Consider the following 5,577-nt stretch of genomic DNA (forward strand, 5'->3'; position numbering starts at 1 on the left):
ACACACTTACATCGTCGGCATAGGCAAAGATGTATACGTTCGGTGGAAGTGAACGATAAACGCAATTCATGGCGACTCACCGCCAGAACGAAACCCTGGGGTTAAGCAGCGCCCTATAAGGAAATTTCGAACAAGCGCAAGGATGTGTAACGTTCTCCAGGTGGCCCACTGAAAATTCCACCAATTTGTGGATCCACACTTAGAATAAATCGCCGAATTCGGTAAAATTTTACCGAAATCTCAACAGCAGAACTGTTCGGTAAATAATTTTACTGATTTTCGGTGATTTTGACAGTTAAACAATGGAAAAAATACAAAAATCTGTAAAATAATTACCGAACAGATCTGCTGTTGAGATTTCGGTAAAATTTACCGAATACTGTAAAATTAGCTAAGTGTGTCCTATTTAATAAAAAACCGTCCTCGTTATTAGAAATCAGCTTAAGCGCCAATCAGGTTTTCCTGACTGCCGACCTCCTGTTACGTACAAACACTTTTGCCCGGTAAGTCGCAGGTTCGAAAATGGAAGGATAGAGAGACGATCAAATTTTAAAAATTCACCACCACCAGCAAAATTAAAAAACTAAATTAACACTTCTCAAGTCAACAAATCTTACGCAACAATTTTAGCTAACACAAATTCCACAACTTTATTTAACAACATTTTATCAGAAATTCAGAAATTCGGGCGAATCATTCGTTTAATCATTTACCCCTAGTTTTCATCTTAAACCTAACTCCCTAATTAGGACCTAACGCACGCACTGGCCAGTACTGTTCAAAATATCGATCGATCACTGTTCATGTTCTGTTCGTGTGCACTTCTACAATTTTTCTCATGGTGCCGGAGACTGGCTCTCTCGCACTCGCGTTGCTAGCTAGCTATTGGTCACTGCTTCAGCCAACAGGCTGTGTTGTCGCCCCGGATGTTGCTCGCCAACTTTGCGCGCCAACGGACGATAAAACCGTATCACCGAATAGGTGGGATTTTGAGTTCATTGATTTTTTTATATATACAAAATTCAACTTGATCGGTAGCATGCTACAACATTACAGATGTTACCGGAAAATCCCCACTCGCTTAACTGTTGAAGGGCGAAGGGGGTTCAGGCCCTATGGAAGGCCTTGGAGATATTCATGGTCGGCGTGTTTGCGCTCGTTGAAAGCGTCCTGCAAAACGTCACCCAGGTTTGCAAAATATGTGACGGAACCATACCCAGGCTTCTAGTTTGTCGCGCAGCTGCCGGTTCACCAACCTCTCGACGTCCTTGGCCACACAACCACCAGTGCTACCAGTGATTGTCAGCTGGAATTCGGTGGAGTAGCCGTTCACCGACGCTAGCCCGGCAAAGTACTCCCCAAGCGTGTTGGCTACTTCGGTGGGATCGGTAATGGTACTACCAGGTGTATCGAGGTGGATGGGGGAAGATCTTCGCTTGCCACTAAGCGCGTTGACTTTCCCCTAGAGTTCGGCAGCGGATTGAGCCGGGTTGACTGAATCGAGGAAGTCCTCCCACTGTTTGCTTCTTGGCTTCAAATATTACTGACCTGCATTCATAGTGCTTTTCTTTGTAGGTCTGAAGGGCATTTCCCTTATCAGGATGACCATTTAACCGCCCGACGCGTATCATCCGACCACCAGTGGAGTGCCTTTCCAGGAAGGGTTGTGGGAGCGTTTCGTTCAAACGTGCGTTGGATGTAGAGGTTATATGCATCCCAGTTGGCGGCATTATAGCGCCATCTTGGCCTCTGGTAGATGCTCCCAAATGAGTCTGTAGATACTTCCCAGAGAGCGGGTAGAATAGACCGACTAGCGACGGCCACGATGATAGCAGTGGCCGAGAGGCCGAATGGCCTTTGAAGAAGGTGGGCAGACCATTGTTGAGTGGTACAAGGTGCGCAGTTTCGCACGATTCAAGTAAGGCGGTATTTCGGGGATCAGTCCTAGAGTCTCTCCAGGAGAAGGAGACTCGTCGATTATATTGCTTACCTTTCTTACCCGGTAGATTGCCGCAGGGTAAATAGACACAGCTACTTTATTTTACCGAAGTCGGTAAAATTTTACTGAGTTTTGGACTACGGTTCGCCCAGTAATTTCAACAGCAATATTTTACATTACCGAGATGTCAGCATAAACGAGGAATGTCAAATAAACATTACAATCGGTAATAAAGGTAGTTTGTTTATGTGAACATAACTGAGTTAGTCAGTAAATGAGGATTTATTTTTTGGAAAATATTTTACTTATTGGACAGTATATATAATCAATGCGCCTTCGCATAAAATATAAGTATGAAGAAATTTCAGGGATTTTGTGGTAAATTCTGCTAGATTTTGCAGACATTGAAAAGTTGGGTGTTTCTGCCGCTACTTTTTATTATTGATTTCATCCCCGAAAAAGGTTGTATTGACAGAGATTCAAGACAGTCAGGTAATGATCCGCACGTGGCTTCTCCGTGAGAACGGCAAATTCCTTATCCGGCAGTCGTTCGCTATGAGACGGAATTACATCATCAATGAGGAAACGGGTTATTTCTAGGTTCAGGCGCGACTGGTTCGTGACGACGAAGGTTCCATTCCCGCTGGCGCTGCGCTTCAAGCCGATGCTGCAGCGGGGTATCGAATTGGTCTGGGTATCATCCGCGTCGTGGTACTTTCTGAATGTGTTCGGCCTGAGAAGCATCTACATTCTACACACTGGTTCTGGGAGAGAACAATACTGCTGTTCAGACGCAAACCATGCAAAACTAGATGTCCGGAGCAGCAGTAGCCATGCCTCAGGATCTTAAAACCGCCTTCCAAGCAGAGTGGGAAGCGCCGCTCAAAGCGCACAAGCCCAAGTCCTGGTGTTAGGTGGGACGCTAAACAGCCCTGACACGACACGAGCCCTTGCGCAGGCCCAATAAGCCGCCTGGAAAACCAATAATTACGAACAATATAAGAGATAATGCGACTCGATATAATCGGCAAAGACCTAGGCGACGTATAAAGGATCACGATTGGAAGCTTGGAACATGGAACTGCAAGCCGCTAGGCTAGGATTTGCTGAACAGGACAAAAAGTGTGGAAAAGCGGGCATCGAGCGGCTACCTTCTACCAAAGCTATGACACCACCAACGAGCTAGGAACCGGCTTCATAATGCTGGGATAGATGCTCCAACGTGTGATTGGGTGGCATCCAATCAACGCAAGGATTTGCAAGCTGAGGATAAAAGGCCGTTTCTTCAACTAAAGCATCATCAACGTGCACTGCCCACACGAAGGGAGACCTGATGAGAAAGAAGCGTTCTATGCACAGCTGAAGTAGACATACGATGAATGCCCACTGCGGGACGTCAAAATCGTCATCGGTGACATGAACGCTCAGGTAGGTAGGGAGGAAATGTATAGACCGGTCATCGGACCGGATAGTCTGCATACCGTATCGAACGACAACGGCCAACGATGCATAAACTTTGCAGCCTCCCGCGGAATGGTAGTCCGAAGCACTTTCTTCCCCCGCAAGAATATCCACAAGGCCACATGGAAATCACCTAATCAAGTAACGGAAAACCAAATCTACCACGTTCTAATCGACGGCAAATTCTTCTCCGACATCACGAACGTACGCACTTACCGCAGTGCGAATATTGAATCCGACCACTACCTCGTTGCAGTATGCCTGCGCTCAAGTCGTCGGAGTCATCCACCGCGGTTAAACATTGGGCGGCTACAAGACCGTAGACTAGCCCAAGACTACGCGCAGCAGATTGAAGGGCACACTCCCAACGGAAGAGCAGCTAGGCGCAGCATCTCTTGAAGATGGCTGGAGAGATATTCGATCCGCTATTGGAAGCACCGCAACCGCTGCACTTGGCACGCACTGTGGTCGGATATCATGAAATCATGGCATTAATAAATAACTCCTTAGGGTTGCCTCATAGAAGTTTGGTATCTTCCACAAAGTTGTTGCATGATAAGTAGGCCTTTATATGGTGATGAAAATTTAGTTCGGAACTCTACCGCTGGAGCGGCGCTTCAGCTAACTTTTTATACAAGCATGATAGGATGATGGTGTCTTCTGCAAAAATCAAGAATTCAGTATTATGAGCAACTCTTGGGAAGGAACTATCTTTGAAAAGGCTTTTGATTCTGAGATGCAATGCATTTTATGTAAAAAATGTGTGTTTATGTCCAAAATTTGATTAAACTAAAAAGTTTAATTTTGTATCTATGTGGAATATTTATTTTCACATATTTTTTCTGTATCTCGGAGAGTAATATATAGTAGTGTCTGACTCGACTTGACCATGAACTAACTTGGAGAACGCCTTAATTTTTGTAAAATATGATGAAAAATCGATTTATTTACCTACTCCCTCCACTTTTCGCTTAGATTTTATCTTGGATAGAATCTTTGGGTAATAAAGAATGTAACGGACGCGAATTCGGTTGCAGAAATTTGCCTTAAATCTTCCACAGTGCCTTAATATTTATTGAGTTCCGCATGACGGAAACTTGTCATTTATTCAATCAAAGTAGGCCGTAAAATTCATATTATAATGAGCACATAAACTTTCTGGGCTTCGTTTCGGCTATTTTGCAGTATTATTTTGAAAAATATTGGTCTGGAATCAAGCTTAGAAATCACTCAATGGCACTGCAGATTTGGTTCCCTTGAAATTAACGTTAGTACACTCTGGACGGATTACGAAACAAGAAGGTTTGATTTTATCCATATTCTTAACAAGCTCTGACTAGTTCATATCAAAACGTAAATTAATCAACGTTGTCCGTAAATCTATGTGTGCAAATCATAAAAATTAGAAAATGTGTATTTGATAAGATTCGTCAGAAATACCATCTGGTGTCAGTATATTTGGCGATATTCTATTTTTGTCTTCAAGATCAAAATCGCTGAAAATGGGCTCTCATAAAACATCACCGGAAATTGTGAAACAGCTCCTAGTTCTGAAAAAAAAAAGATAATTACGTTCTTTGATGACAACATTGTTGAAAAAATTGAAAACATTTCGTTTTATATTATCACAGATAAATATTATGTTCGGCAAAAACAGTTCGTATGCCAACTTTAAATAAATATTAAAATGTTTACAACTATTATTTAAGAAAAATATAGAACCAGAACAGCATGAAATTTCTATTGCATGGCACTATAAATGGTATTAATAGTACTGCATCCAAGAAATTCGTCGCGTATATTAAATTGAGCACAAAATCATTCAATTGAACAAATAAAAGTAGGTCGTTTGAGTGTTGCGGCAAGTTTCTGCAACTAAATTTCCCTCCGTTACATTCTTTACAATCCAAAGATTCTATTTGAGATAAAATCTCGATGGGACGTGGAGGGAGTTGGAAAAGAAATCGATTTTCTTATATATTTGGAATTTTTCACAATAATTAAGGCATTTTTTAGGTCGTTCGGCGGGTAAATCGGGTCAGACATACCATATATTACTCTCCGGGATACAGAGAGATCATGCAAGAATAAATATTGTACATAGATACAAAATTACACTGGATTTTGTTTTTACACGATTTACATTTTCTCAATTTTCCACTCATCCTAAATGTTTA

The 5,577-nt window shown here is 42.4% G+C and overlaps 1 pseudogene; it reads left to right on the forward strand.

Moving 5' to 3' along the window:
* The first annotated feature begins 1,850 nt into the window (after nucleotides 1-1,850).
* On the forward strand, nucleotides 1,851-4,736 carry LOC134207443 (ER membrane protein complex subunit 3-like; annotated as a pseudogene).
* The last annotated feature ends 841 nt before the right edge of the window (nucleotides 4,737-5,577 follow it).

The sequence above is a fragment of the Armigeres subalbatus genome, chromosome 1, assembly GCF_024139115.2.
Source record: "Armigeres subalbatus isolate Guangzhou_Male chromosome 1, GZ_Asu_2, whole genome shotgun sequence".
In the NCBI taxonomy this organism is placed as follows: domain Eukaryota; kingdom Metazoa; phylum Arthropoda; class Insecta; order Diptera; family Culicidae; genus Armigeres; species Armigeres subalbatus.